The sequence below is a fragment of the Lytechinus variegatus genome, chromosome 2 (assembly GCF_018143015.1).
Source record: "Lytechinus variegatus isolate NC3 chromosome 2, Lvar_3.0, whole genome shotgun sequence".
Lineage (NCBI taxonomy): Eukaryota > Metazoa > Echinodermata > Echinoidea > Temnopleuroida > Toxopneustidae > Lytechinus > Lytechinus variegatus.
Genome location: NC_054741.1, coordinates 16,165,016 through 16,182,882, shown reverse-complemented (window position 1 = coordinate 16,182,882; position 17,867 = coordinate 16,165,016). Strand labels below are relative to the sequence as shown.

Genomic DNA, 17,867 nt, shown 5'->3' with positions numbered 1-17,867 from the left:
CGACTACTACGACTACTACTACTACTACTACTACTACTACTACTACTACTACTACTACTACTACTACTACTACTACTACTACTACTACTACTACGACTATTACGACTATACACTTACTACTACTACTACTACGACTATTACGACTACTACACTTACTACTACTACTACTACTACTGCTGCTACTACTACTGCAGGTTTTAATTTACTAATTGTAAATTTACATTGTAATTGTTTTTTTACGTATTCATTATAATATTTAATGAATATTGGAATACAATTATAAGTCTTGAATACTTGAATTGTGTTCCACTATTCAAGACTCGTTTGTTGATGTTTAATAAGTCCTCCAAAACAAGAGAGATATTATGACTATAAAATCAAAGCAAAAATATGACTTATGCAGAGAATATAATTAGGGTTACGGTCACCAATAGAAATTTCATAAAAATGCTTTGACCCAAGAATAAGAAAGCAATGACTATTCTTTTAAAGCAAAACAAAACAAAGACAAAAATTAAGATAGGAAAGGATATATGGTTTAAATTTTCGAAACAAGGACACGAAATCGCGCACAAATATATCAATCTGGGCTAAGAGCGTTTTGTTCGATGTGACGGAATATCTTTCATATTTGTTAAGGAGGAGGAAAGTCACTTTTTATTAACTTCTTCCTTGAATGCCTAAATCCCTCACCAATTTACTAAATTGCGACTTTCAATCTCCCACGTGCACAGTAGTAGGAACGATCTTCCAAGTTGACGGATCTCGATGAATGCTGCTTCCTTTCTATATCCGTCTTTCGTTCTCTTTCACTCTAATTTGCAATCCTCCTTTTTTCACCCCTTCCTCTCTCTCCCCTCTCGTCTCTCCTTTTCTCTCTCTCTCTCCCTCACTCTCTCATAAAAAATACATATAAATTATGATAACTAAAGTCAATGCCTTTTTGGCAATTATCTGAAAGAAATGATTTTTTGTTATGTTTTATTTATGCATTCTTTATATCGAACTCTTTTTAGAGGTATTTGTACTACCATGAAAAAATGGCATCCCATATAGACACAAAGCAAATTGAATAAAATCATCTCAATCCAGAGCAAATTCCCTTTTCTTCTTCTTTGATAATTATTTCTTAATTTCATTTCAACGTATTGCTTTCTAATTGTCCACATTCAGCAAAAATAGAAAAGAATTGAACGGGCAAGTTTGCAAATATCTTTAATATTTTACACCCCCATTATTCTAAGAAAAACAGCATCTAAAACGCTCTCAATCAATACCGCATTCATGCCCTTTTAATCCCACAAGAAATCTCCGCAAACGCAAGAATCAGCAATTCTCCGGGTAATAAAATATGTTCGCGGTTTTTGTGTGGACCTTTGTTTTCTCAGGTACGCTACTCCACACTCTAAATGTATTTTTGTTTTTTATTCAGAGCGAGGAAGCTGGTTAATCTAAAATTCAAATCTCCATTCCTCTAAGAAGAGTGAAAAGACAATACTCATCAATAGATAAGGATGTTTCAATAGAGATAGAAGCGACAAAGAGGCACTTCGCCCTTATTTCATCAGATAACTTTTCTGCTTTTTTCATCTGAAGTCTTTTTTCGCATCTTGCTTCTCCGGTGGCTGTATTCACACGACTGTTTATTATTCATCCTATTTGATTTGGATTGACTAAGTTAGGATCATCATATAATTAGTGGGGTCAAACACGAAAAATTGCCTTTATTGGTGTACTGATGTAGGGTCTTGCGGGCCAAGGATCCTAAACTTTTACGACCACCCCCCCCCCCCGAAATAGGAGAAAAGAAAGAAGAGGAGAGGGTAAAGGTTCAAATTTTATATTGAATTCTTAATACTTTGTTATATCCATCACAATATTTGATTTTGTATTAAAAAGGTCAAAATTTGTGCTTGCTCGCTTCGCTCACTCGCAACTATTTTATAAAATTTGCCCCATATGCCAGATCTGGCCCCCTCAAAAATTTTGTCTCGATACCCCACTAATTCAAGCAAGTTGTATTACTGAATATTCAAATGTGATTGACCTTGCTTAATTTGAATTTAAATATATCCCCGAGAATCTCGAAAGGAGTGTCACAAAACATTGAAACTGGTTTGAAAATACAAGATTGCACCATTTTTTGGCCTAGTTTTAAATTGTTAGATAGAAATCACAGATATCGTTTAATTAAAACAGATTCGTAAATCAACTTAATATAAGTAAAATTTGCTATTGCTATTGTTACAATTGAAATATCAGTTTTAATATACATCAGAAAATTTGCAATGGCATTTGAAATATTTTATGGAACACTCCCTAAGAGTTGATTTGGCAGAAAGATTAAAAACTTACCAAACAAGAAATGAGCCCCCCCAAAAAAAAAAAAAATATATATATATATGAGGGACTGAGGGAGGTTCACATTTTTAATGTTAGAAATAATCCTCTTCAGTTTACCCTCAAATTATAAATGATGGTTGTAGATGGGCATCCAATGGAAAGAATCGCCCTATACAGGAAACTCATTTCCCCGATAGTGGAAAGAAGATTGTTTTTACTTAACTACGATCACACCTCAAACTATTTCCTGTGGCTATTTAAGTCGTTTTACCGATTCGATTAGAAAACACTTTGTTAACTATAATATGAGCACATATCAATAGCCCTTGTTTGAAGTGATCGATAATTCAGGAGTGTTTTTATTTGATTTCAGGTATCGAAAACCACAAAACCGACAGAGAAGTCAAGTGTTTTCTTTCTACACTTACTGTGGAGCTGGCTATATGATGTCTGTTTTGCTTCCATCCTAAATACACGTTGCATTATTCATTTAAATGCTTGCGCAACATGAGATTGTAAGTAGCTACGCGAAATGTTTGTGAAAAAAAGTATTTAAAAGAATACAAGATCGACCAAACTAATCTATTTAATATTTACATATCTAGTATGTGTGTTTGTTAATGTAGATACCGCAGTTTTTATAATTTCTTATTGCAATTATTTCAATTCCTTCTCGTACTATTCCCTCCTCAAAAAAAGGATTTAGTGGGAAAGAGAAAGGGAATTATAATGTATAAGAGAAAAAAATGATATATTCTTAAGTAGATGACTGAATTCAGTTCATTTTAAGTTTAGATGGAAACTGTACGACTTAAAGATGTACAATGCAACTCAAGATAGCGTTGGTGTGTTGAATAAAATAAATAAATATAAAGATCAATCGGTAATAGCAGCAGGGAAAAAACGAAGGAAAGTGTGATGTGTGGTCTGAAAAATGAAGATAAATAAATGGACTATGACGGGTATCAAATCCCGGGATCGACTCAAGTGATATCAACGACAGAGAAAGTGCCAGGAATCAAACAAGCCTGTAATTAATTTAAATTGGAAAATATGAGAGGTGATGACAGTAATACTGGAACTTGATAATGGCCTTCATTTCACAAATAAACTGAGGAAACTTGTCTCGTTAGAGCCGCAGTAGCTCATTATGGGAGAATCAGAAAGAGAGGGAAGATGAGAGGTATTTCACCACCAAAATGGAAGGGTCGGGGGGGGGGGGACGCGAAATCCCATCCCAAGAAAGTTTTCATCTCCTTTGCACCCCTCTCTCTGACTCTATACATCTCACACCCCATCTTCTTCCATTTTTTTCATTTTCTTTCTTTTTCCTGTCACTATCACTCTTTTATACTATTTGTTTTCGTTACGGATCTGTCTTATTATCTACCTGTCTATCTATCTATCTATCTATCCATCCATCCATCCATCTGTTTATAAGTTTATCTCTTACATCTTTGTTTTGTTCTTATTTCTCTCCCCATACCCGTTTCGGTCTTCACATTACTTTAAGTGTTTATCCGCAATTCTGCCCACAAAAAAATCGATAATGGAAAAACACACCCTTGAAACTTTGAACTGACAAAAAGTCTCTCGTTTTTGCGCTTGGCACTTCAATCGATTCCCGAATCCATGTGCATGATCAAGTCTCGATGGAAACCACATCTTCTCTTTATTTTTTATTCCCTTCCCCCTTATTCACATTTCGCTGAATCTGTTTCAGAATGTACATCTATCAATTATATTGTCGTCTTACTTCTCACTCTTTCGACATTCTTGTTAAATAATTGATTTGTTTCAACAGCTTCTCCTTGGCTAAACCATCCGATAGCTGACGAGTGCAGCATCCTCATTTTGATTGAGTTTTACATCTTTCCCTTTATGAACTCCTGCATTGTTAAATTTTATCAGGGGTTCCTTTTTGTAAATCCAAAGATAGCCGCTAGATTTGTCCTTTTTGATTGATCTTTCACATTATTGTATAGAGTTTACTAACACATTAAGCTGTTGATATACATTTTCACACTTAAGCAAACATTTGTGGCAACGGAAATAGAATTGATAAATAATAATTATAACAAAACCATAAATAAAAATCTAAGAAATCTAAAATAATTTTTTTTTGTAGGGCTTGACTAATTAATCATTATTCCAATGATAGAATTATTGTGTGTAATTTTCTATTGTCTTCACTTGTGTATCCAACCAGTCAAGGCCAAATGAAAGTTCAATTTGTGATATCAGGAATATATTCTCACTAAATATTTTCAGAAAATGCATTATAAACTCATGCATCTCTTTAAAAGCCTGTAGTAATTCATATTAGAGGCATAATAATAATAATATAATAATAAGGACACACGAACGTAGAGGGCAGCAAAACACTTGTGTTGCTGCCCTCTATGTTCCGTTGTGCAGAACATTAATTCAAATAATTGATACTAGTTTCACATCTACTTTTGATTACATCCTTTCTAATAGTTCAAAAGGTTAACATATTTTTTTTTCATGAAATTAAACAACTGAACACAATTCCATCTCATTGGATGAGCTTTTGGCTCAATGGAAAAGCGCAAAAGAGCAGTATGAGTTGTAATAATAATGACAATAATAACACCACCCTAAAAATATTGGGTAAAAATGCTCAATGAGGGTAATTAGGTGTCCAACCAACTTTGGGGATCTTTTATTTACCTGTAGTGATGAAAATTTTGTCCATTCTAAAGTAATTGCTGCTTATGTTTTTTAAAACTTAATGCTACCCGCATTGGGTAAAACACTGCCCAAATTGGTTGGACACACAATATTATTGCCCTCGTGCTAGTTAATTTTTACCCAATATTTCTTTTTACAGTGAACAACAACAACAACAACAATAATAATAATGATGATAATGATAATAATAATAATAATGATAATGATAATAACAACAATAATAATATCAATAATGATAATAGCAATAACAATAGCAATAATGAAAAAAAATAAGATAAAAGGACAAATTCCTTTATCAACCTTTTATGGACTTTGTTTCGTCTTTTTTTTTTACAAGCCCTCGACCACTTCGATTTTTCTTAATTACCCCGTATTATAAGTCGTTCTTTTCAATTGTTTTATAATGAGCATTAGTACACAGCAAAAACTGTGGTGTTAACCGGTGTACATAGAGGACCACACCAGTTATTTTACACCGGTGTTAAATTGGTGGTGTTAGTTTTACACCTATAGGTGTTATTACAACACCTTTGGTTGTTACATTTACACTCTTTGGTGTTATGTTCAATCTCTAGGGTGTTATTTTAACACCTCAGGGTGTGGTCGTCTATTAACACCAATTGGTGTCAGTTTTAACACCACAGTTTTTACAGTGTAGTATGTGTCTTATTTTAAATGAAAAAGAGTTTTTTAATATTCGTTCATTTTGGGGACCGACTTCGATTTGCAATTTGCTGCATTACATCGCAGTGTACCCGTATAATCTTACCACCTCCGATCTCTCACCTTACTCTTCTCACATATCTGTTCCTTATGTAGTCATACCCTTATCACAGGATTGTGACGCAGACAGACAGAGAATTCCTTACAAACTAGAAGCTGAGCCTAAATCAATCAAGAAGAGTTTTTAATCAAGACATACAGACGTGAGTCACACACGCGCAGGGAACTCCTAACGATCTTGTTACCACCAGACCCCTCTTCTTAAAGGTAGTTTACAGTTAGTTCCTTTGTCAAGGGCAACTGTACACTGTATGTTTCTGGTTGAAAGTAGGCACAACTTTTATCTATTGATCAATTGTATCAAATCAAACGGTAGCATGATTATATTTAGGTTACTTACCTCCAATTGACGATCTCAATCACTGGCGGATCCAGTAAAACTGCCATTTAAACAAAAGTGTGCCCTCCTTGAAAAGTGAAGACCTTTATTTTTTTTGCTTGTTGATTTTTTTTGTGGACGAAATTCGCTTAAATTTGGTTGAAACCCTTATTCTTTTTTTTAACTTGTCATTTTTTTAGGGAAAGTGTGCCAACCCTTTAAAAAAATTCTGGATCCGCCCCTGATCTCAATTTATTTAAATCAACTCGATAGAAAATATGAGAGAATTATGTTTTCGAGGTTTCTACATGTTAATGTTAATTGCAAATATCGATGAATTTCCATTCTTGAAATAGAAACACCAGTAAATTTTGCTTTGAATGTGGAAAAAATGCATGTCAAATAAGATAAGATAGAATAAGATTGATTTTAATTACACACGATTAAAATGAGAGTATAATGCCTTGCTCGTCGGATGAAACTAGCAATTAATACTATAAGACCAAATTAAAGTGATATCAAAAGTCACTCAATGCTACCATGCTAATTACCAACATCGTATATACTTCGTTGAATACTCAAGGTCATGGACATTGATGAAAATAAATAGAATCGGTGATTCCATCATCTCCGAAATAAGTAATGTTATAGAAAAGAGGATTTACGGTATTTCTAGCATGACTCATCCAGCCAATTAAGAGAGTTAACCTTGTCACAGATCAGGCAATCACTTGAACTTTTCTCTTCCATTTTCTTTAGAACCCATAATAGGGACTGGAGGAAGGGTGATCTCGAATAAAGTCCGTCCGCAAATTGGCAGTGATTAGCATGATATACACGCTACTATCAGCGCGCGTGAGATAATGGACGCAAAGTGATACTAAGAGCTCATGTTCAAGACCGCTTTGTTAATTTTTGGTGATGTTGATTCACCAGGCGCCATGATCAGCTCTGCCATCTCCCCCCCTCCATCTCCCAGGCCGTCAACTTTTCGTTCATGACACCCTATTACGGGCTGCTGGAAGGAAAAGCTATACCTCTATATAAATCATGGATTTATAAATTACCCCATGAATCTTAGGATTGTTCGGGGAAGATAAGAAATTGTAGGACTGTTCGGGGAAGATAACCTAACCCTAATTGAAAAGATCTCTGCAAAAATTAGCCCCTAAAACTACCACATTCCCAGGCGCGGTTTGAGACCTTCTTTTTAGGGGGAGGGGGGGGGGGGGGCTTGAAAGTTATGTGACGATGGTAATTTCAATACAAGGAAAATAGTCTCGTGGGTACCATAATGAAATACGACTACTCACTTCGGCAGCCGGGAAATAATGTCTGGCCCCGCGATACAATAGTTTTAACCGTGCGAGCCAAAACATAACATATTCTAACCCAGATCATGCGAGTTTCTTTCATAATTTGGGAGACAAGATTGACTGCCAGGAAAGGGTCTGTGTTATTTCTCTCTCCAGACGTTTCAATTATTCATACCAGAGTGAGTGTAACAAACGAGCGCGAATATTGCCTGGAAGAATGACAATCTTTGTTTTTTTAAGATTTTTTTTAAACATAATTACGATAGTGATAGTGATACCCATGTTTTGTCATGTTAAACCTCCATTGGGCGTTTAAGATCGTATGTTTCGTACGCTCAAAACGCCGAAATAATTTTTCAGGGATTTAAAAAATTTCACTATCAATTGACAATGATACAGTGTTCATATTTCGGAAAGTCACGAGATCACTTTATAGATGATAGCGATGTGCCTTGTTTTGGAGACACCAAAGTCATTATACATTAAGCTTGAACACTCCTCATCAACACCGAACAGAGCACACCTGACGCTTGCTAATGACTTTAGAAGGACACAATCTCCTTAATTACTCCGCCAGTTTGATTACTTAATTAGAACGCCACATGAGCCCCCCTATACGGGGCCTTGTATGGCTGCTTGATGACATAGAATTGGCGGCATATAAAAGCATTATTTTTGACCAAGGCCATTACCGTTTGACATCAAACAACTGTAGTGATATTAATAATCATGAACATGGTCCCGACGGCATGGATGAGGAAATATATCGACTCATTTCTGACTTAATAATTACCGCTGGCATCAAATGTTAGCTATGGGCAGGGGCGGATCCAAAATTTACAAGGGGGACCTTTTCAAAATTTGACAGGCTGAAAAATCCTCTAAGGGGGGAGGAGGCAAGTGCCCATTTTGCCCCCCCCCCATGATCCGTTACTGGGTATATGTATGGGAGAGGGGAGGATGACTAATCATGGTAGCTTCCGAATACTAGTTGCAACGCCCTCTATTTACTCCTTTAAAACAACCAAACCATACTAAAATCTGAAAAATTATTCACCATATTTTTTAAAGATATGTTTTTAAAGACCACGCATGGATCTGATATTGCACGTCTGTCTTTATAGACTATTAAATATTTCACATGACAGTATGTTAAATCTACATCACTCATCTGCAAAAAATAAAAATAAAAGATCTAATTCTCTGAAGATGATTAATATTTCCAAACATAACATTAAACATCACGGGATTGATATTTAGCGAGATCTATCGCACACTAACAATGTTATGAAGGTTCTAATTCTATATATTATAAATAACAAATTTTAATTTATTTTGTCTGCTTTTGTGTTTTTAGATCCTTGGAACCTGTTTATTCAATTAATTTGATTAACCTGGTTAATACAATTACTTACGCAGACAATGGCAGAATATAGGAATGTAATTATAACGCTAGGCTGCTGAGTGATATCGCAGATGATTTGTGTACATTAACATGATTGGAACCAAGTTTTTCAGTCGTAGATTAATCTAATCAACATGTTTAATTACAATGTAAATAAATAATAGGTTTTGGAGGTGCTGGTGCAATTACTATTATTATTATTATTATTAATGGTATGAACGTAATACTGTACATGAACACGAAAACTATTGCGAAATGTTATTCGATGTGCCGAGGTTTTATACTTATTACATTTCAATAGATTTTGCTTCTTTAATTTTTCGATATCGTTTGTTTTTCAAGCCTCTAAAAATACTGTTAATCAATATCGATATATATGTATATATATATATATATATATATTACTCTGCGTCTATCAAAAAACGTTATTATTACCGTTTTAATATTATTTTCATAATCATCATCATTTCATGAATTATCTACTTTTTATCTATCCATTCTTATGTTTCCAAATATTTTTGGTTCAAATGCTATTTCTACTGTTGTATGGCAATTCAGGATCATTATGTATAATTGTACCATTTTGAAAATACGTGAATATTCAAATCATTGTTTAAAATATCTGAGCCAAGGTTAACTTTACTTTTTCCAATGAATGAAGGAAATCAAGATCATATTGTTATTAAATTGTCATTGGACACGAAATCAGTCCAGGGGACTATAATATAAAAGGTTGAAAGGAGGCATATGATTTTTTTTTGTAAGCATGCATGGCCGTAAGCAGATTTTGTTTTCAACCAGAGGAGCGATAAGAGTAATTTTTTTTTTAAATTAACCCCAAAGCAAGGGAGCAAAGCGACCGAGATTGTCATGGTGGCTATTTTGCCTTTTCCTAAACACTTTCCTGCACACTTTGGGGGAATTTTGTAAAAAAAAATTCGTTAAAGAAAGTAAAATAATTTCGGGGGAATCAACTGCCCCCTCCCTCCGCTTCGTTTGACCATGTATGCAAGTACTATACCCCAATGTATTTTGGTACAGAAAATATTGATCTGGTGATAAAAATAGAAGGTTTTAAGGTTATTACTGGAAGCAAAAAGGTTTTGTGTTTGCGCACTACTAAAGAATAGAATCATCACCGGGGGAGCAAATCGAAAAGTAATTATCAACGTGTTATTTCAATTAGGAATCACGTCATGTGGCGGTGATTTCTAATCGACTACCATTAAAACTACACTGTTCTTTTGCTCATTAAATCTTACCTTGATCCGTGAAACATGATGAGCGCGGTAATTGCATTTTAATCACTCTTAAAGTTGGATTGAAAATTGATTTTGAAACATAATATAACAAATGCCTTGGCCTGCTCTATTGGATACTTGGTGATGATGACACTGACTTTTCTTTACATGTCACCGTGCATTTTGATACATCACGCAAAAAAGTGCTCAAAATATGATTTTTCGTTGTATCAGTACAGCACCTCTTGTACACAGGGTAAAGGATAAACACAAAATAGAAGGCAATATTGGTATTTTGTAATTACGCTGATTAACAAGGCAGGCTGTTATTTAGTTAGTCTCACAGACCACGTCATACAAAGATATGACGATCGTAAACAATGTTAACATAATAGTAGCACGTATACCTACAATGCCTCCTAAAATCTTAAACTATTCTAATAAGATATTACCGAAGCAATTACAAACTGAAAAGGAATTAATGCATCAAGTGATCTGTCCTGACAAAGAGGCTGATATGCTTTTACAAGGACGACCAAAAAAAGAGGCTCGTTTTTATGAGTTGCTCTGAATTATTTTTTTCATAACTTGGATTTTTTATATAGAGAAGAAAAAAGAAGGTCCCACCGAGATTTGAACTCGGATCGCGAGATTCAGAGTCTCGAGTGCTAACCATTACACCATGGAACCGCGACTGACAAACCACGTTGTGCATGTAGTGTTATAGGTAGAAGTTGGTTATATCTCCATTCCAATTTCAATTTGCTTTCTGTCTATCTATTCTTTGTCACAAAATGAACGGGTACCAAGTGCCCCACCCCCACCTCCATATGAATCCCAGGAAATGTGTAAATTCTCGTAGGTGATTAAACGGGGCCATTTGTCTGAGAGAAAAAATCCCTGTAAATATTTTCCCCCTTCAATTATTTTTTTTATCATCCCTATTTTTATCCGGTGATCATTAAACATGAGATGAGATGACCCCAAATTGCAAACACTTTCAGTTAGGCTTGTAACTCTTGATTCAATATTTGTTACTGTTTTAGTGACTTCCATATATATTTTTTTTAAAAGACAATGGGAGGGGGGAAAAATCAGGTCCCACCGAGATTTGAACTCGGATCGCGAGATTCAGAGTCTCGAGTGCTAACCATTACACCATGGAACCGCGACTGACAAATCATATTGTGCATATAGTGTTAGATTTAGGAGTTGGTGGGAGAATTTTCCATTCCAAATAGATTTGATTTTTTGACTCCTCTCTCTCTCTTTCCCTCTCTCTAATTCTTTGTCACGAATTGAAGGGGTACCAGCTATCCCCACCCCTCCCTCACCAATATACACACCCGGCAAATATGTAAATGCTCATATGGAAATAAAACGGGTTCCTTTTCTCAGAGAGAAAGATCACTCCCTTATCTTTTTTTTTTAAGCGATCAATCATTAAACAGGAGCTGAAATGCTCAACTATGATTACATTTTTGTGTTTGTCTCTTTTAATGAATTTCTGATGAGATTATTGAGACCTGATTTATAAAATAAAAAAACGAGAGGGGGGGGGATTCGCAAAAAATGAGGTCCCACCGAGATTTGAACTCGGATCGCGAGATTCAGAGTCTCGAGTGCTAACCATTACACCATGGGACCACGGCTAACATACTTTACAGGGTATATGGTCTTAGACATGTTAGAGGTATATGAGTCGATCCTATCTCCCATTACAAATAACTCTGGAGTCATCTCTGTTTTCTTGTCCAGCGATCCAGTGGCGGATCCAGAGGGCACATCCGGCCCGTGCCCCCTCCCCCTTTCGAGAGCCATAGTAAAATGTATTAATATAAATATGCCGTTCTTTTACGTTTGCCCCAACCCCTTTTGAAAGTCACAGCATAGGCCTACATTTTCAATAGAAAAATGTCGTTCATACACAAGTGAGGACCTCTTTGCTGACAAATTTTACGTGGACGAAATAAACTTCATTTTTTGTTAAAAACCGTTTTTTGTGCAAAATTTTCCTCGGGGAAAATGTGCCCCCCCTTGGAAAATCCTCGATCCGCCCCTGCGGCGATCTATCGTTAAAACAGGAGCTGAATGGTCAGCTCGGCTTTTTATATTATCTTTTTGTTTTTGACTTTCGTATGAGATTTTTGAGACAAGATAAAAAAAAGAAACGAGAGGGGAGAAAAGAGAGGTTCCACCGAGATTTGAACTCGGATCGCGAGATTCAGAGTCTCGAGTGCTAACCATTACACCATGGAACCGCTGATATACATTACGTTTAAAGATATGAGTTGAGTATCGCACAATGCTCTCCCATATTTTTTCTCTCTCTCCCCTCTATCTCTCTCTCTCTCTCTTATTGTTTGTCCAAGTTGAAGGGAGGTCTTGAAAAATTTATAGTGTAAATATGCCGATTTTACACATGTGCCCCCTTTGAAAGTCACAACAAATATTTTTAATAGGAATATGTCATTCATACACAAGTGAGGACCTTTTTTGTCTGTCAATCTTTACGTCATGAAGTTTGACGAAATGACCTTCATTTTTTGGTGAAAACCTTTTTTTTCCTTCGGGAAAATTTGCCCCCCCCCCTCTTTTAGAAATGCTCAGCTTGGTTTGTTAATAACTTTTGTTTATCTTTTTTACTTTCGTATGAGTTTTTTGAGACCAGATTGAAAAAAAAGGAATCAAGAGGGGAGAAAAGTAAGGTTGCACCGAGATTTGAACTCGGATCGCGAGATTCAGAGTCTCGAGTGCTAACCATTACACCATGGAACCGCTGATATACATTACGTTTAAAGATATGAGTTGAGTATCGCACAATGCTCTCTCTCTCCCCTCTATCTCTTTCTCTCTTATTGTTTGTTCAAGTTGAAGGAAGGTCTTGAAAAGTTTATAGTGTAAATATGCTGATTTTACACATGTGACCCCTTTAAAAGTCACAACAAATATTCTTAATAGGAATATGTCATTCATACACAAGTGAGGACCTTTTTGGTTTGTCAATTTTTACGTCATGAAGTTTGACGAAATGACCTTCATTTTTTGTTAAAAAACGTTTTTTAGTGCAAAATTTTCCTCGGGGAAAATGTGCCCCCCCCCTTGGAAAATCCTAGATCCGCCCCTGCAGCGATCTATCGTTAAAACAGGAGCTGAATGCTCAGCTCGGCTTTTTAATCATTTATGTTATCTTTTTTGACTTTCGTATGAGATTTTTGAGACCAGATTAAAAAAAAAGAAACGAGAGGGGAGAAAAGTGAGGTTCCACCGAGATTTGAACTCGGATCGCGAGATTCAAAGTCTCGAGTGCTAACCATTACACCATGGAACCGCTGATATTCATTACGTTTAAAGATATGAGTTGAGTATCGCACAATGCTCTCCCATATTTTTTTTTATTGTTTGTCCAAGTTGAAGGAAGGTCTTGAAAAGTTTATAGTGTAAATATGCCGATTTTACACATGTGCCCCCTTTGAAAGTCACAACAAATATTCTTAATAGGAATATGTCATTCATACACAAGTGAGGACCTCTTTGGTTTGTCAATTTTTACGTCATGAAGTTATGAAGTTTGACGAAATGACCTTCATTTTTGGGGAAAACCTTTTTTTTCCTCGGGGAAAATTTGCCCCCCCCCCTCTTTTAGAAATGCTCAGCTTGGTTTGTTAATAACTTTTGTTTATCTTTTTTACTTTCGTATGAGTTTTTTGAGACCAGATTAAAAAAAGGAAACGAAAGGGGAGAAAAGTGAGGTTCCACCGAGATTTGAACTCGGATCGCGAGATTCAGAGTCTCGAGTGCTAACCATTACACCATGGAACCGCTGATATACATTACGTTTAAAGATATGAGTTGAGTATCGCACAATGCTCTCCCATATTTTTTTCTCTCTCCCCTCTATCTCTTTCTCTCTTATTGTTTGTCCAAGTTGAAGGGAGGTCTTGAAAAGTTTATAGTGTAAATATGCCGATTTGATACATGTGTGCCCCCTCTGAAAATCAAAACAAATATTTTGATATGAATATGTCGTTCATACACAAACAAGTGAGGACCCTTTTTTGGTTCGTCAATTTTTAAGGTCATGAAGTTGGACAAAATGACCTTCATTTTTGGTGAAAATTTGCCCCCCCCTTTTGGAAATGCTCAGCTTGGCTTCTTAATAATTTCTGTTTCTCTTTTTGACTTTCGTAATAGATTTTTGAGACCAGATAAAAAAAAATGAGAAGGGAAAAGAAAATAAGGTTCCACCGAGATTTGAACTCGGATCGCGAGATTCAGAGTCTCGAGTGCTAACCATTACACCATGCAACCGCGACTGACAAACCACGTTGTGCATTTAGTGTTATAGGTAGAAGTTGGTTATATCTCCATTCCAATTTCAATTTGCTTTCTTTCTATTTATTCTTTGTCACAAAATGAACGGGTACCAAGTGCCCCCACCCCCACCGCCATATGAAACCCAGCAAATGTGAAAATTCTCGTAGGTGATTAAACGGGGCCATTTGTCTGAGAGAAAAAGATCCCTGTAAATATTTTCCCCCTTCAATTATCTTTTTTATCACCCCTATTTTTATCCGGTAATCTATCATTAAACATGAAATGAGATGACCCCGAATCGCAAACGCTTTCAGTCAGGCTTGTAACTCTGATACAATATTTGTTACTGTTTTAGTGACTTCCATATAGATTTTTTAAAAAGACATGGGAGGGGGAAAAATCAGGTCCCACCGAGATTTGAACTCGGATCGCGAGATTCAGAGTCTCGAGTGCTAACCATTACACCATGGAACCGCAACTGACAAATCATATTGTGCATATAGTGTTAGATTTAAAAGTTGGTGGGAGAATTTTCCATTCCAAATAGATTTGATTTTTTGACTCCTCTCTCTCTCTTTCCCTCTCTCTAATTCTTTGTCACGAATTGAAGGGGTACCAGCTATCCCCACCCCTCCCTCACCAATATACACACCTGGCAAATATGTAAATGCTCATATGGAAATAAAACGGGTTCCTTTTCTCAGAGAGAAAGATCACTGTCCATAGGTAACTATATTTTTCCTTATCTTTTATTTTTTGTTCAGAGATCAATCATTAAACAGGAACTATGATGACATTTTTGTGTTTGTCTCTTTTAATGACTTCCGGATGAGATTATTGAGACCTGATTTATAAAAAAATAAAAATAAAAAACGAGAGGGGGGGGGATCAACGAATTCTGTGGGGGGGATTCGCAAAAAAGTGAGGTCCCACCGAGATTTGAACTCGGATCGCGAGATTCAGAGTCTCGAGTGCTAACCATTACACCATGGAACCACGGCTGACATACTTTACAGGGTATATGGTCTTAGACATGTTAGAGGTATATGAGTCGATCCTATCTCCCATTACAAATAACTCTGGGGAGTCATCTCTGTTTTCTTGTCCAGCGATCCAGTGGCGGATCCAGGGGGCATATCCGGCCCGTGCCCTCCCCCTTTCGAGAGCCATAGTAAAATGTATTAATATAAATATGCCGTTCTTACACATGTTTGCCCCAACCCCTTTTGAAAGTCACAGCATATAGGCCTACATTTTCAATAGAAAAATGTCGTTCATACACAAGTGAGGACCTTTTTGCTGTCAAATTTTACGTGGACGAAATAAACTTCATTTTTTGTTAAAAACTTTTTTTTGTGCAAATTTTTCCTCGGGAAAATGTGCCCCCCCTTGGGAAAATCCTCGATCCGCCCCTGCGGCGATCTATCGTTAAAACAGGAGCTGAATGGTCAGCTCGGCTTTTTATATTATCTTTTTGTTTTTGACTTTCGTATGAGATTTTTGAGACAAGATAAAAAAAAAGAAACGAGAGGGGAGAAAAGAGAGGTTCCACCGAGATTTGAACTCGGATCGCGAGATTCAGAGTCTCGAGTGCTAACCATTACACCATGGAACCGCTGATATACATTACGTTTAATGATATGAGTTGAGTATCGCACAATGCTCTCCCATATTTTTTTTTCTCTCTCCCCTCTATCTCTTTCTGTCTTATTGTTTGTCCAAGTTGAAGGGAGGTCTGGAAAAGTTTATAGTGTAAATATGTAGATTTTACACATGTGCCCCCTTTGAAAGTCACAACAAATATTTTTAATAGAAATATGTCATTCATACACAAGTGAGGACCTTTTTGGTCTGTCAATTTTACGTCATGAAGTTTGACGAAATGACCTTCATTTTTTGGTGAAAACCTTTTTTTTTCCTCTGGGAAAATTTGCCCACCCCCCTCTTTTAGAAATGCTCAGCTTGGTTTGTTAATAACTTTTGTTTATCTTTTTTACTTTCGTATGAGTTTTTGAGACCAGATAAAAAAATTAACGAGAGAGGAGAAAAGAGAGGTTCCACCGAGATTTGAACTCGGATCGCGAGATTCAGAGTCTCGAGTGCTAACCATTACACCATGGAACCGCTGATATACATTACGTTTAATGATATGAGTTGAGTATCGCACAATGCTCTCCCATATTTTTTTCTCTCTCCCCTCTATCTCTTTCTCTCTTATTTGTTGTCCAAGTTGAAGGGAGGTCTGGAAAAGTTTATAGTGTAAATATGCCGATTTTATACATGTGTGCCCCCTTTGAAAATCAAAACAAATATTTTGATATGAATATCGTTTATACACAAACAAGTGAGGACCATTTTTTGGTTTGTCAATTTTTACGGTCATGAAGTTGGACGAAATGACCTTCATTTTTTGGTGAAAATTTGCCCCCCTCCTTTTTTTGGAAATGCTCAGCTTGGCTTCTTAATAATTTCTGTTTCTCTTTTTGACTTTCGTAATACATTTTTGAGACCAGATAAAAAAAAAGAAAAACGAGAGGGGGAAAAGAAAGCAAGGTTCCACCGAGATTTGAACTCGGATCGCGAGATTCAGAGTCTCGAGTGCTAACCATTACACCATGGAACCGCTGATATACATTACGTTTAATGATATGAGTTGAGTATCGCACAATGCTCTCCCATATTTTTTTCTCTCTCTCCCTCTATCTCTTTCTCTCTTATTGTTTGTCCAAGTTGAAGGGAGGTCTGGAAAAGTTTATAGTGTAAATATGCCGATTTTATACATGTGTGCCCCCCTTTGAAAATCAAAACAAATATTTTAATATGAATATCGTTCATACACAAAGTGACGACCATTTTGGGGTTTGTCAATTTTCACGGTCATGAAGTTGGACATAAGTTGGACCTTGATTTTTTGGTAACCCCCCCCCTTTTTTGGAAATGCTCAGCTTGGCTTCTTAATAATTTCTGTTTCTATTTTTGACTTTCGTAATAGATTTTTGAGACCAGATAAAAAAAAAGAAGAAAAACGAGAGGGGAGAAGAAAGTAAGGTTCCACCGAGATTTGAACTCGGATCGCGAGATTCAGAGTCTCGAGTGCTAACCATTACACCATGGAACCGCTGGCGATCTCTTATCGTCGGTTTGGATAACAGTTCATTTAGTAAGATTTCACAAGGCGACGTACGGAGGATTCCAGAACAGAGAAATTTGACAAATTCCCTTCATGATGACAAAGATAAACTCAGAAGTCTTTACCGAAAATTGGTCAATCTAAACAGGAGTTCAGTCATTGACTCTGGCCAAACGACATACATGTATTTGCATTTTTCCGTCAGCTCATAAACTTAGGACGAAATTTTTCGATAAAGACATCCTGTTATTTGTCATTTGACGGGCATTTTTCAATTAATTTACTGTGTTCTTATATC

The 17,867-nt window shown here is 36.2% G+C and overlaps 14 non-coding genes across 14 annotated transcripts; all 14 read right to left on the bottom strand.

Annotated features, from left to right (window-relative positions):
- Positions 1–10,740: 10,740 nt before the first annotated feature.
- Positions 10,741–10,812, bottom strand: TRNAQ-CUG. The gene has a single exon. It is a non-coding gene; the product is annotated as a tRNA-Gln (tRNA).
- A 406-nt stretch (positions 10,813–11,218) lies between these two features.
- TRNAQ-CUG lies at positions 11,219–11,290 on the bottom strand. The gene has a single exon. It is a non-coding gene; the product is annotated as a tRNA-Gln (tRNA).
- Positions 11,291–11,697: 407 nt separating this feature from the next.
- Positions 11,698–11,769, bottom strand: TRNAQ-CUG. Its single transcript has one exon. It is a non-coding gene; the product is annotated as a tRNA-Gln (tRNA).
- Positions 11,770–12,311: 542 nt separating this feature from the next.
- Positions 12,312–12,383, bottom strand: TRNAQ-CUG. Its single transcript has one exon. It is a non-coding gene; the product is annotated as a tRNA-Gln (tRNA).
- Positions 12,384–12,828: 445 nt separating this feature from the next.
- Positions 12,829–12,900, bottom strand: TRNAQ-CUG. The gene has a single exon. It is a non-coding gene; the product is annotated as a tRNA-Gln (tRNA).
- Positions 12,901–13,381: 481 nt separating this feature from the next.
- Positions 13,382–13,453, bottom strand: TRNAQ-UUG. Its single transcript has one exon. It is a non-coding gene; the product is annotated as a tRNA-Gln (tRNA).
- Positions 13,454–13,872: 419 nt separating this feature from the next.
- On the bottom strand, positions 13,873–13,944 carry TRNAQ-CUG. The gene has a single exon. It is a non-coding gene; the product is annotated as a tRNA-Gln (tRNA).
- A 417-nt stretch (positions 13,945–14,361) lies between these two features.
- On the bottom strand, positions 14,362–14,433 carry TRNAQ-CUG. Its single transcript has one exon. It is a non-coding gene; the product is annotated as a tRNA-Gln (tRNA).
- Positions 14,434–14,841: 408 nt separating this feature from the next.
- On the bottom strand, positions 14,842–14,913 carry TRNAQ-CUG. Its single transcript has one exon. It is a non-coding gene; the product is annotated as a tRNA-Gln (tRNA).
- Positions 14,914–15,363: 450 nt separating this feature from the next.
- Positions 15,364–15,435, bottom strand: TRNAQ-CUG. The gene has a single exon. It is a non-coding gene; the product is annotated as a tRNA-Gln (tRNA).
- Positions 15,436–15,982: 547 nt separating this feature from the next.
- Positions 15,983–16,054, bottom strand: TRNAQ-CUG. The gene has a single exon. It is a non-coding gene; the product is annotated as a tRNA-Gln (tRNA).
- A 437-nt stretch (positions 16,055–16,491) lies between these two features.
- On the bottom strand, positions 16,492–16,563 carry TRNAQ-CUG. Its single transcript has one exon. It is a non-coding gene; the product is annotated as a tRNA-Gln (tRNA).
- A 427-nt stretch (positions 16,564–16,990) lies between these two features.
- On the bottom strand, positions 16,991–17,062 carry TRNAQ-CUG. Its single transcript has one exon. It is a non-coding gene; the product is annotated as a tRNA-Gln (tRNA).
- Positions 17,063–17,485: 423 nt separating this feature from the next.
- TRNAQ-CUG lies at positions 17,486–17,557 on the bottom strand. The gene has a single exon. It is a non-coding gene; the product is annotated as a tRNA-Gln (tRNA).
- Between the last annotated feature and the right edge of the window lie 310 nt (positions 17,558–17,867).